The sequence below is a fragment of the Lissotriton helveticus genome, chromosome 1_1, assembly GCF_964261635.1.
Source record: "Lissotriton helveticus chromosome 1_1, aLisHel1.1, whole genome shotgun sequence".
Taxonomy (NCBI): Eukaryota; Metazoa; Chordata; class Amphibia; order Caudata; family Salamandridae; genus Lissotriton; species Lissotriton helveticus.
This window is the reverse complement of record NC_136057.1, coordinates 1,613,908,572-1,613,922,907: the sequence shown is the minus strand read 5'-3', so window position 1 is coordinate 1,613,922,907 and position 14,336 is coordinate 1,613,908,572. Positions and strand designations below refer to the sequence as shown.

General features: G+C 48.0%; 1 long non-coding RNA gene across 9 annotated transcripts in view; it reads left to right on the top strand.

Moving 5' to 3' along the window:
- The window catches only part of LOC144829232 (uncharacterized), an 814,902-nt gene that overhangs the window by 612,577 nt on the left and 187,989 nt on the right, over positions 1–14,336 (top strand). The window lies entirely within an intron of this gene.

The following is a 14,336-nucleotide window of genomic DNA, read 5'->3' as shown; positions in this document are numbered from 1 at the left end:
GGACAGGGTGTTTTCAATGGTCATGCCCAGATTTTTTGCGCATTGTTTGGGCGCTAGAGCATCACCCAAGGAGTGAGGCCACCAAGTGGCATCCCAGATTAAATTAGCTCCTCCGAAAAGCAATATTTCCGATTTGCCTGCGTTAAGCTTAAAGCAATGTTTGGACATCCAGGTTGCCATCTCTGAGAGGCAGCTATGTAACTTAACCCTTGTGTCCTCATGCCTTTCTTCAATGGTTATGATCAGCTGTGTGCCATCCGCATAAGAACAGATGCTGAGGCCCCATTTCCTAATTATCAGGGTCAAAGATGACACATAGGCATTGAAAAGTGTTGGGCTCAAGAAGGCTCCTTGGGGAACACCACAGCTGATGCTTTTTGGTTTTGAGGACAACTGGCCCATTTGTACCATCTGAATTCTGTCCCTCAGAAAGGAATTAAGCCACTGAGGAGCTTTGGCATGGGTGTCCTTTTCAAAGAGAATCTCCAACAGCAGATTATGTGAGACTGTGTCGAACGCCGCCGACAGTTCTAATAAGATCAGGGCAACAGTCTTTCCTTAATCAGTCTGTGATCTTATGTCGTCTGGGATGCCTAGTAGAGTGGCCTCTGTACTGTTAGTGGCTCTAAAGCCAGTCTGAGAACAGTCCAGTAGTTCATTAACCTCCAGGTAGTTAGCCAAATGTCTATTTACCAGCTTTTCTAGGACCTTAGAGAGGTACGGGAGCTGGGAAATGGGCCGGTAGTTCTCTGGGTTATGAACATTTGTTCCGGCTTTCTTCAGCAGTGGAGTCACAACAGGCTGCTTCCATATTTCTGGAAATACTGCTGTGTCCAGGGATCTATTAAGTAATGAGTAACATAAGGACATATTATTGGAGTAATCTGGTAGAATATAAAATGAGGGAATGGATCGAGGGGAGATCCTGATTTTACTTCCAACATGGCTCTCACAACCTCAGATTCTGTAGAAGGAAAGAAGTTGCCCATCTGTGTTGCGACCTCTGGATGTGGGGGTTGGTATTCCCAGTTAACTATGCCTAGGGAAGAGTTAGTATCAAATGAGGAATAGATTTTACTAATCTTATCAGCAAAAAATGCGCTGAACTTCTCACAATTTTTCCTTGAGGGGAGCAAAGTTTGAGACAGGCTGGCTGGTTTACAGCGCTCCTTCACTACTTTGAATAGTTCTTTTGCTGAATTACAGTTCTCGTGTATTTGTTGTGCAAAGTAGGTCTTCTTTGCTTTTTTGACGGCATTATTATAGATCCTTAATTCAACCCTGTATCTTGATCTGTCTGTTTCCTGTTTAGACAGCCTCCAGGAGTCTTCTAGTGATTTATTCTCCTTTCAGTGTCCTGAGATCCTGCGAATACCACTTCTCAGATGGAGGTTTGTTTGTTAGTTTAGGTTTAAGTTTGGGAGCAAAGGTATCTAAGGTACTAGTGATCTCGGTTTCGAGTTTTATTGCTACCACATTGGTAGGGTATCTCGAGTTTCAGCTTCTTTGTTACTTCTGCCAAGATTGTGCTCTATATTGAACTTTCCAACTGAACAGTGGCATGCACAGTGTGCTATCATTGATAAGAATATGCTAGAATTGTACCAAAAAGAGAACCTGCTGCACCATACACATGGAGTGGGTGTAATAATGGAATAAACATTGCCACACCCTGGTACCCCACATGTCACTCACATGTATAGTTGTAGAGTATATTGAGTCTTTGAACATAGAAACACAAAAACCTAGGGTGGGCTTATTTACAAGCCCCTTGCGCTGCTGGTGCATCATTTTTTTTGACGCACCGCTGGCAAAATGTGCTAGCCCATAATTTCAAAGCAAAGGGGCGTGCCATTGGTGTTGCTGTGGGTATTCCCATGCAACACCCATGGATTCTGCAACATTCCCAGATTTACAACTTTTCGTAAACCTGGTAATAAGTCAGAATCCTACGACTCCTAGGGGAGGCATAGGGAGGCGTAAGGAGCCACAACGAGCAGAAATATTTTTTGTTTTGCTCGTTTTTCCTCTTTCTATGGAGGAAAACAGCATCAATGATTGTTTTTGTGCATGAAGCTGCCCCTTCCTGCACATAAACAATCATCCCCACAATGCTGCCACACTTGCACCATGGTGGAAGAGTGCCTGCATTGGTGCATGGTAGCCAGTTATGCACCAGCACAGGGGAAAGCAGAAGGATGCATCACATTGATGTAAATATGACGCATCCCAGTGCTTTTAAAATGACGCAGCTTGGCACAACAAAATGGCTAGCGGCACAGCACTGCATCATTTTGTTGTCAAATAGGCCCTTAGTATCTCACCCAAATCCTGAAGTTATAGGTTCCTTTGGGACTCGTGCGATCCAGAAAACCAGGTGTTCATCTAAATAAAGGAGTTCTCTTCCAGGGGATCCTCATCAATAGTCATAAGCACTAGAATATTCCCACCCATGCGCGGGACCCCAGAAACACAATCATATATGTGCCCTCACATATGTATCTATATATATATATATATATATATATATATATATATATATATATATATATATATATATATATATATATATATATATATATATATATATATATATATATATAAAAATATGCAACTGCAGCCTTGTACACGCCAGAGCTGAATAATACTGCAAGGACTCCCCATTATATCATGAAAGCATGCATTAGAAACAGGGAACACCAACAATAAAACATGTTTTGAATCTGTTTTAATGCTTAGCAGACAGCAGAAGCTCTCATAAAGGACTGAAAGCATAGACCGCTCCCAGGCTGCATTGAAAAAACACAGTCTAAAAAGACTGAAAAGCGAACTCATAGCAACATAGAAATACACTGACACCGTGCCTTTAAGGGACTCATGACCCCCAGCTTCCCATCATGCCTCAGGGGTGACAGTTAGGTCAGTTGTTCTTTCCGGCTCCTTCAGGAAGGATCCTGGTTACACAGCTCCACTTCTTTCTGATTTTAGTCAAAAATAATTTTTTTTTCACAACTTTTTTGACTTACTTCGACGTATTCCACCTTCTGAAGTAAGGCTCTGTCATTTTTTGACAGTTTTGGGCATTTTTTAACACTCAAAATGCCTTCTCTTTTTGACTCCTGTCCTTCTTGTAGTAAAAAGAAGGCCAAGACAGACTCTCATGAGGTTTGTATCCTTTGTTTGCCTGAAGACCATGACCCTAAGACCTGTCATCATTGCCAAACCCTGTCCAAGAGAACCTTGAAGGACAGAGAAAGGATTCACCTGTATGGATTGGCAGAAAAATCAAGAGGAAGGTCTCCTGTGAGGAAGGGTTCCAAGAGGTCTAGGACTCCATCAAGAAGCAAGACCTCTAACCCTTCTACATCAGCTCGGCGCTGAAAAATCAACCACCGTTAGGTCATTTATCTAAGAAAAGACCATTGACAGCGGGCTCGCCGTCGAGAAGACATCGTCACTAAGGTACGTTGTCGACGTCGAAGACTCTTGACCATCCGCCGTCGTCAACCCGGTGACGATCGGCGTCGAGGAACAGAAGCCTTCCGCCAACGTCAACTCGGTGACGATCGGCGTCGAGGAGTATCAGTCCTCCGCCCTCGTCAACCCGGCGACGATCGGCGCCGAGGAGTAGAAGCCCTCCGCCGGTGTCAGCATGACGTTCGGCGTCGAGAGCAGGTTCCCCTCCGTCGTCGCAAATCCATCGACGTCGAGGGGCGAGAGTCCTCCGCTGTTGTCATCCCGGCGACGATAGGCATCGAGGATGGGAACTCCTCTGTTGTCCTCTCGACGACGACCGGCGTCGAGGATAGACACCCCACCGCCGTCGTCTCGATGACTTTCGTCATCGAGGATAGACACACCTCCGCCGCCGTCTCGACGACGTTTGGCGTTGAACAAGAGAAGTCCTCCACCGTCGTCACAACGACGTTCAACGTCGAGGAAGAGGAGCCCTCCGCCGACGTCTTCAAACCGACGTTCGATGTCGAGTCACAGAGACCCTTCACCTGGATCTGAACGGCGGCGGTCGCCGTCGGATCGACGTTCAGCGTTGAGCAGAAGGGATGTTCAGGCGTCATCATCGGCGTCGAGGTATAAGGAACCATCGAGACCAGTCACATCAGACCGGAGATCGACGTCGAGGAGAGAAGGTCCGGTTCGACGTCAAGGGGTGCACGTCCGACGTCAAGGCCTTCCTCAGTGAGATCTATGGAAGGATCAGTGGTTCTGGTGACGTAATCAGCTTCGCCCCATTCTTCCTCTCACTCCTCTGGACAGCCTTCTATGAGATCTGCCTCTCCAGAAGCCAGCAGACCTGCTCATCAGTCCCCATCACATCAAAGGGAGACTGCCTCTGCTGTGAACTTGTCCCCGAGATGGCTTCTCCCCCTGTATCACTGTAAAGATACTGGAGCGACACAGCGGATGCAAGAATATGCAGGTACTATCCAGAGGTCACCTTTGCAAAGATTGGTGCAGGAAGTGGACAGGTCGAGTTCCCCTAGACGTGGTGAACGCACGGGCAGATCCCGGGAACGAAGGCATGACAGATCACGTTCCCGCAGACGAGAGGGACGCACAAACAGATCGCGGGGACGAAGGCATAGTTTCCATCACAGAATTAGGAGGATACCATCTATTTCTTCTTCTTCAACCCGCTCGTCAAGGAGGGATTATTCCCCTACATTATCGGACAGTCCTATCTCGAGGGTGTCTCCGATAGATGATATCAACACCTACCACGATGTGCTTCAAAGAGGGGCTCAGAAGCTCAACATCAAAATGTCCGTCCCTCAAGTGGAGACGACGGTGATCTTCGAGACTCTGCATCAGAAGACGGCGTCTCGTCTATTGCTCCCCTTGGTTCGGGGTATCCTGGACCCTGTGATGGACACCTTCCTGATGCCTGCCACGATCAAGGCGGTGCCGGCTCGAATCCAAAAGAACTACAAGCCGGCTTCTTCAGACCCCGTCTTCTTGAAGATGGATCCACCTGCAGATTCAGTAATCGTTGCGGCAGCAAGGAAGACTCATGCTGTCACTGCATCTTCATCGGTCCCACCGATAAGGAAAGCAGGTCCCAGGACTCTTGGGGACGTAAGGTTTGCAACTCGGCGGCTTGAACCCTAAAGGTCTCCAGTACGGTTGCTTTGTCAGGCCGCTATGACAGGGCCTTGTGGGACTCCTTGGACCGCTTCAAAGAGAAGCTACCAAAAGAGGATCAGAAGGACTTTGATGAGATCGTCACCGAGGGATCTCTTGTTGCAAACCAAATGTTCAGCACGGCAGCGGACGGCGCGACGCTATTGGCGCATTCTAACGCTCATGGAGTCTGCGCAAGAAGATCCTCGTGGTTGAGGCTGACAGGTCTCAAGCCTGACGCGCAACAGAGAATACTAAATCTCCCGTTTACTGGCTGCTCTCTATTTGGCACTCATGCAGATGAGGAGATGGGCAGAATGAAAGAAGAGCTTGACACCCTCAAGGCCGTCGGCTTGGAAAAGAAGAAATAATTCAAACAACAATACAGGCCCAACCAGCGCAAGGGATCCCAACAGAGGGTTTAAACCCTTCAATGGTCCCAGGGGAAAAACCAGGGCAAGTCTCAATATCAGGGCCGTAAATCGAACAGAGGTAGAGGTGGACACCAGCAACAGTCCTCTACCACGGCTAGAACAGGAGGAAAACCATGAGCGGTGCCTTCCTCTGGCGCCGTTGCCCACTCCTGTGGGAGGAAGTGCTTCACATCATCTGGCAGAGTGGTGCAGCATCAAAAAAGATCGTTGGGTGCTCAATATACTGCGCAATGGATACACTCTACGTTTCCGTGTGCTCCCAAAGGACATTCCTCCAGAAAGATCTTGTCCTCACCAACTAAAGTTGCTCCGACAGGAGGTGAAAGCTCTTCTTCAAAAGCACGCCATAGAAGAGGTTCCTCCTTCCCAGTGAGGGAAGGGAGTCTACTCCAGGTACTTTCTTGTGCCCAAAAAAGAGCAGGTTACTGCAAAAACAACAATGATGGACAGAATGTGGATCAATGTCACACATTCACCCCAGTCAAAAGATCTGGGCCCAAATCCATCGTTTTTCCACTCCACACCACCCTGGGTTAGACAATGGCGATATGCAAATCAGCGCTGACCCTGTGCCCCATGGGAACAGTCCAGTCCGAACTACAAAAGCCATGTCCTTCTCAGAACGGAAACAAGCATCCGAGGATGGTGTTACCTCGAAACCGGTCCGGTCCTCGGATGCTTGATTCCGGTCTGGGAAAGATATGGCTGTTGTAGTTCGGACTGGACTGTTCCCATGGGGCAACAGGGTCAGAGCTGATTTGCATAAAGCCATTATCTGACCCAGGGTGGTGTGGAGTGCAAAAAAACGATGGATTTGGGCCCAGATCTTTTGACTGGGGGAGTGTGTGACATTGATCCACATTCAGTCCATCACTTGTTGTTTTTTGCAATTGCCGCCCTAAGTGCGCTGGGGATGCCCAGACGTGGGTCCCAGGCACTCCACACCACTTGGAGTCAAGCTAGCCGGGCTGAAGAGAGGTGTTACCTCGAAACCGGTCCGGTCCTCGGATGCTTGATTCCGGTCTGGGAAAGATATGGCTGTTGTAGTTCGGACTGGACTGTTCCCATGGGGCAACAGGGTCAGAGCTGATTTGCATAAAGCCATTATCTGACCCAGGGTGGTGTGGAGTGCAAAAAAACGATGGATTTGGGCCCAGATCTTTTGACTGGGGGAGTGTGTGACATTGATCCACATTCAGTCCATCACTTGTTGTTTTTTGCAAAAAAGAGCAGGAGCACAAGTTCAGATCTATCCTGGATCTTCGCCTTCTGAACAGAGTCATCGTGAAGGAGAAGTTTCGCATGTTGGCCCTTCATCAAATATGTCCACATCTGCAAGTAGGAGATTAGATGTGTTCGATGGACCTCCAAGATGCGTACTTCCACATACCCATTGCTCTGCGTCATCGCAAGTATCTGCGGTTTGTGGTCGGACACAAACACTATCAGTACAAAGTCTTACCCTTCGGGCTCAAGTTTGCCCCACGAGTCTTTACCAAGTGCATGGCAGTGGTTTCAGCCGCCCTTCACAGAAGAGGTCTGTTCGTCTACTCTTACTTGGACGATTGGCTTCTCAAAGGGCCATCTCCTCAATAAGTAAGGAGCGACTTCCAAGTTTGTCTGCAGCAGTTACACGACCTGGGCCTTCATGTCAACATGGAGAAGTCCGTGCAGCAGCCCACTCAGATGATCCACTATCTAGGATCTACTCTGGATACAAACAAAGGAAGAGCGTTTCCTTCGCAGGAGAGACTTTCTTCAATGCAGCAGAAGTGCAGGATTCTGCTACAGACAGAACACCCAGCAGTCCGGCAAGTTGCATCCCTGCTGGGGTCAAAGGCCTCCTGCATATTTCTCACCCCCAACGCCAGGCTGAGAATGCGACCATTGCAGCAAGATCTAGAAGACAAATGGGATCAAGCAACTGGTCGCTGGGAAGATCGGATCGTTCTCTCCCAAGCAGCGAAATCATCCATCAAGTGGTGGACTCGACCTAAAAATCTGTTGGTGGGAGTCCCCTTTCACCAGCCAGTTCCAGTGCAATCGTTAGTAACGGATGCATCTCTGCAGGGATGGTGGGCACACATGGGGTGCCTTCAAATGCAGGGCCGGTGGTCCACAAAGGAACAGTCCTACCACATAAACATGTTGGAGCTACGAGCAGTCCACCTGGCTCTGAAAGCTTTTCTACCTTCGATCAAGTCCAACTCAGTCCTGATCCAAACAGACAACACGGCCACCATGTTTTATCTAAACAAGCAGGGGGGTACATGCTCTCGCCCTCTCTCCTTGGAGTCTCAAGCAATCTGGCACTGGCTACTAGCCCGAAACCTCTCTGTAGTAGCAGTGCACCTTCCAGGAGAGCAGAATGTCAAAGCAGACGCGCTCAGTCGGCACTTCGAAGATCAGCCAGACTGGGTGCTACACGATGAGGAAGTGGCAGATCTTTTCCATCGATGGGGTCGTCCATCAATAGATTTGTTTGCAGACGACAAAAACAAAAAATGCCACGCCTTCGCATCCAGATTCCACCGTCCAGGCACATGGAGGAATGCGCTTTTGATGCATTGGTCAGGGACATTTGCCTCGCCTTTCCTCCTCTGCCTCTGATCCTGAAGGTGGTGTCCAAGCTCATCAGATCCAACATGAAAATGATTCTGATAGCTCCAGACTGGCCGCGGCAGTGGTGGTACCCGGACCTTCTTCAGTTGTCAGTGCTCCCACATAGGAGACTGCCTTGCAGAGCGGACCTACTGACCAAAATGGATGGGAAGATTCTCCATCCCAGCCTTCCCTCACTGAACTTGGCAGCATGGCTCCTGAGATCCTTCAATACGGACACTTGAAACTGCCACAAGATTGCATGCACATTTTGAAAGAGGCTAAGAGGCCCTCCACCAGAGCGTCGTATGCGTTCAAGTGGAAGAGGTTCTTCCTTTGGTGTGTTGAAAATCACTTTGACCCTACGAAGGAGCAGGAAGATGTCACTCTTCCTTACCTTCTGTATCTAGCTAAAGCAGGTTTGAAATATGCTTCAATCAGGGTTCATTTGTCAGCCATTATGGCATACAGAAAGTCACCCAGCCAACCTTCCTTTTTCCAAATACAGGTGGTTAAGGACTTCTTACAAGGGTTAAAGAAAGTATATCCCCCTGTTCGAAACCCTTCTCCTCCATGGGAGTTGAATCTGGTGCTGTCCAAATTAATGGGTCCTCCTTTTGAGCCCATTCACTAGGCTTCTTTACAGCATCTGACGTGGAAGGCCACTTTTCTGGTAGCGGTAACATCAGCGCGCAGAGTAAGTGAAATCCAAGTGCTGTGTGCAAAGGAGCCTTACACCGTTTTTCCCAATAGCAGAGTTGTATTAAGGGCTCACCCTTCTTTTCTGCCTAAGGTTGTGTCTGATTTTCATATAAATCAGTCAATCTCCCTGCCATCCTTTTTTCCAAACCCAGCGACTCCTATCTACAGGGTACCAAGGGCATAAGAAAAACGGATCAATTATTCTTTTTTTATTTTTTATTTTTATTTTTTTTAAAAACCTTTATGGTGCAGTATCAGTAAACAGTTACGGGCCTACAACCACCTGGCCGGCCTCAACGTATGTCCAAGCACTTACACAAACGATACGGCAACTCGGCAGCACGATAAGAATAATTAGCAAGTATTCAGAATTACACTAGAAGCCTCAGACTGCCGAGAAACAGGAAAATTAAGGTTAAATTTTTGAAATTATATAAGCAACATACAGAAAAGGGTAGGGACAAAGAAGGATCAGTAACCATACAATCACCAAGAGCAAGAGTGAGCAATGTCCACAAAGGATATCTAACGAACAGGGAAACATAAGCAAAGAACGGCACTTAAACAGCAATGAAAGGATAAATAACCATCAGAATATTTCGTGCCCGTCCGTACCCACCCCACATCAAGGAACCCTACTGACCCAAGAAAAAGGAGAAGATAAAAGGAATAAAAAAAGAAAAGAAAAAATCAGGCCCATAGAAACAGAAAACTGACAAAAAGAAACCCCCCCCTCCACACCCCCCACCCAACACACATGCAGAGGCTACGGCCTACCCCCCCCTAGCAGTGCGTCTGTCGCCCAATAAAGAGTACCCGAAATGCAGACAGAGAAAAGAAAGACAGAAAAGAAAAAGGAAACGATATTAATTAATTAATCGGAGGAGGGCCATACACATGCGCTCCCGGTCTCCCAAGCCTCAGGTTCAATCTCCACCCCAAGAATACATGTCAACCGTGATGAACAACAATTACTGTAACGAATGGGGAGAGACAGCAAAAACAGCGCAGCTGAACGTTACATTAAAACATGTCAGTCCGATCCTCCGCCAGCCAAGCATCCAGCAAGTAGAAAAGGGAACACCTAGCCCTGGCCTGTTCGTGCAAGCCCCCCTAAACATGGCTCCCGAGGGGAGCCCGTCCCATCCACCACAAAGGAACTAAATGTCCACGTACGGCGGAGCGGGCTGTAGACACAAAATGGACGCCGCCAGTCACCAAGATGGCCATCTTCCTTGACAAGTATCGCCCCCAAGGTCGCCCGACGACACTCAATCCAGAGCAAGGAAAGTGGGGCTCGGAAGGAAGAAGCCGTCAAAGGAGCGAACAGTTGAAAAGGCATTGTCCGGAGTGGTAACGACGATATCGCCAACGAAGTCTCATCCCCCAGGTGGGAGAGATACACAGCTGTGTCGCAGGAGCTAGCAGACGGCCGTCCGCGGGTACCCACATCATCCAGGAGAATACGCTCCGCCTCGCAGTCGCGTGGAAACATAGTAGCCCCCTCGGGAAACGGAGAAGGGAAGTCGACATCCCACTGGGAGCAGGACCTCCTTGTCCGCCTCAGAGTGTAATGCACGCCATCAAGCTTATCACCTAGCTCTCAATAACCATCCCTCCACACACAGTGTAGGTCCCCAAGAGCAGCGAGAATGGTGCCAAAGGATAGCACAGATCGGTGACTCCACACCTCCGTGTTTCGAGAAGACCCGCATATCCCATCATACTGCACCTCGATAGGCAGGGCACTGCAGACCAACTCACGCGGGGCACCATCAAACGTGTCCATGGAGGGAGAATAGCAATAAGATGGGGGAGAGGATGGCACCGGCAGACAGCAGTCCAAGGTATCTACGCCAGCAAGGCATACCTCGAAAAATTCACCCTTCGGAACAGCCATCCCCACATCAATGCAAGTCCGGGGTAGATTCAGGGGCGGCCCGCCAAAATCGGGAAACTCCGAAAATGGGGTCGACGTCGCTCACCTCCAGCTTTCCTCAATAAATTGCACTCCCAGGGGGCTGACACCTCGCAAACGCTCTTCAGGCGCGCTGCGAGAGGAGCAGCGCTCCAGCCGAGAAATTCCGTTCCCGCTCTCAGTCAGCAGCCAAGATGTCACAATGGGCCGGCTCCGACCAGGACCAAAGGGCCGGTGTTGATCAGTTAGGACCCGGCCACATGCAGCGGACGAGGTCCCGGCTTCAGGGCGGCGGAGGCCACAAAAGAACCTCTCGAGTAACTCCGGTTACCGGGCTGGTGGAAACTCCGGAAAAACACGAATGAAGGCAGCGCGCAATCACCGGCACCCCGCTGCAGCGCGACCTCAGGATAGTAATAATCGGATCAATTATTCTTGAATTATGGTGCCATGAGAACAGGCTTCCCAGCCTCTAAAAGATCCCATTTCCAGAAGGATCGTGTCCTGCATAGCATTGGCTTACCAGCTGGCTAAAAAACCCTTGTTTTTGTCGCCTAAAGCACACTCCACTAGGGGGAAAGCGGCCACAGTGTCTTTCTTGCATGATGTTCCAATGTCAGAAATTTGCAAGGCTGCAACCTGGAGATCGGTTCACACCTTCCCACCTTCACAGGGCTGATACTCAAGTGGGCCAAGCCTCCTTGAGGAATCTTTTCGGATAGTGTTCTATCTGTTTCAGGCTTCGTTATCTAAGCTGATTGGTTAATTTACCGTTATGTTCCTTTGCCCGCAGGGGGATGAGGTGAGGCTCGCTATTCTATTCTAGTGCTTATGACTATTGATGACGATCCCTTGGAAGAGAAGGATTAGTTTCTTACCTGTAATCCTAGTTCTCTTCCAGGGTAATCCTCATCAGAGTCATAAGCAACCCTCCTGCCTCCCCGGGCAAAGGATTCTTGTATTTTTAAAGGTATTGTCAACTCTTTGTGCCATGGCTTTTTGAGTCACTGCAAAGAACAACTGACCTAACTGTCACCCCTGAGGCATGATGGGAAGCTGGGGGTCATGAATGCCTTAAAGGCAGGGTGCCAGTTTATTTCTATGTTGCTATAAGTTAGCTTTTCGGTCTTTTTAAACTGTGTTTTTGCAATGCAGCCTAGGAGCTGTCTATGCTTTCTGTCCTTTATAAGAGTTTCTCCTGTCTGCTAAGCATTAAAACAGATTCAAAACATGTTTTATTGTTGTTTTTCCCTGTTTCTAATGCATGTTTTCATGATATAATGGGGAATCCTTGCAGCATTATTTAGTTCTGGTGTGTACAAGGCTGCAGTTGCTTATTTTTATATATGTATATATGTATATGTGTATATATATATATATATATATATTACCTACTGGCGGTCGCCAGTAGGTATATATAGTTAGGATTTTTTCTCTATGGGTTTTTTGAAAATTCTATGTCTAATAACTTTGGCGTTTGTGGACGGAATTGGCTGAAATTTTCAGGAAAATGGCACATTTTGTTTCTGAGCAGCCCCTGAAAATTGGGGGGGAGTTCGTCCAGGGGGGTCGAGAAAAAAGGGGGGTCCCAAAACGTGTTTTTAACATTGAGTTTTCCATAGGGCGGTTGGCCTCACTTTTAGCCCGAACGGCTGAATGGATTTGCACGAAACTTGGCAAAATTGTAGGGACTGGTAGCCCGATGTGCCTTTTGTAGGTCTCAATATATGTGCTACAGTGGATTTTGAGAAATTAACGTTTAAAAAAAGATATATATCTGTAACAGCGGACCGGGCAGCGCTCCAGGACGCGTACTTTTCGCGCAACGGAGCTTTGTGAAGCGAAGCTGATTGGTTCTCCGGCGTCTGTCAACATTCCAAACAGTCCGTAGCGGCCGCCATCTTGTCTCTCGGTAGGATCGAGAGACAAGAGGAGGCCAAAGCGAAGGGGCAAATGACCATAAGGGGGAATAGTAGATCCTCGCTGACCCCCTAGGTTTGATGTGGAGGTTTTAAAAGGGCCCCGCGGGGCAAAAAAAAAAATAATAATAATAATCCAACGGCTGAATGGATTTGCACGAAACTTGGCAAAATTGTAGGGACTGGTAGCCCGATGTGCCTTTGCTAGGTCTCAATATATGTGCTTCAGTGGATTTTGAGAAATTAACGTTCAAAAAAAGATATATATCTGTAACAGCGCACCGCTTCGCGTACTTTTCGCGTTACGGAGCTTTGCGAAGCGAAGCTGATTGTCTCTCCGGTGTCTGTAAACATTCCAAACAGTACGTAGCGGCCGCCATCTTGTCTCTCGGTAGGATCGAGAGACAAGAGGAGGCCAAAGCGAAGGGGCAAATGACCATAAGGGGGCATAGTAGATCCTCGCTGACCCCCTAGGTTTGATGTGGAGGTTTTAAAAGGGCCCCGCGGGGCAAAAAAAAAAAATAATAATAATAATCGAACGGCTGAATGGATTTGCACGAAACTTGGTAAAATATTAGGGACTGGTAGCCCGATGTGCCTTTGCTAGGTCTCAATATATGTGCTTCAGTGCATTTTGAGAAATTAACGTTCAAAAACAAGATATATATCTGTAACAGCGCTCCGCTTCGCGGAGATAAAATTATATCTGTATTACCTAGCTGTTGCTAACACCAGTTAGCGACGGCTAGTAGGAGATAGCGACCATCTTGGGCCCCACTTTGCATGTGAGTGATATTTATCACTAATGACATGCAAAGTGGGCATGCCAAGATGTTAGCGACTGGAAACAGTCGCTAACATCGCTATCTCCTATTATCAACTTTTGGAAATATTCGAGATAAGCGCGAATATCTCCAAAAAGTAACAGCTGCCCTGAGCAGTTCTTAGCCATGTTATCCAATGGGAGGTGGATAACATGGCTAAGAGCATTAGCTCGGTAATGCATGAATATCGCTGAGTTTTCAGCGATATTAATGCATTGCGGTCGTTTTTTATCGTATTTGCGATAAACCTTGATAATAGCAAGGTTTATCTGCGATAATTTCTGACGGTAAAAAAATCTTTGCAATGCATCGTTAGGGATAAATATCGCTTAACTTTGGTAATATGCCCCAACGTCTGTTAACGTTCGATTCGAAGGAAATCAGGAAGTGTTGAAAAACATTGTCTGCGCCATCTTGTCTTTTTTCAAATGCCACACTTTTGTCGTGCACGGCAGCCATTTTAGATGCCTTGACCAGACCCACTCTGTGCACGCTGTCGATCCTTAGCATGGCTCCCCACCCTCGCAAGCATCTCACTCAGGCAGTGGTCACCCCCGCTCTCTGTCTTATGCATGGGTAATAAACCTCCCCCCATCTGCGCTGCTCTTCCCTGAGAATCACACCCTGTGCCCGCCCGACACCTCCCTTTCGCCCTATTCACTACCGCACCCTCTGACACTCCTTTTCCTCTGTGTCCGATTGTCCAGGCCGGTCCTAGGCTATCAGCTAGCCCTGCAGATGTAGTTTATGGCCACAGCTGTAAAGAATCACCCCTCTTCAAAGGAGTTATAGTAGATCA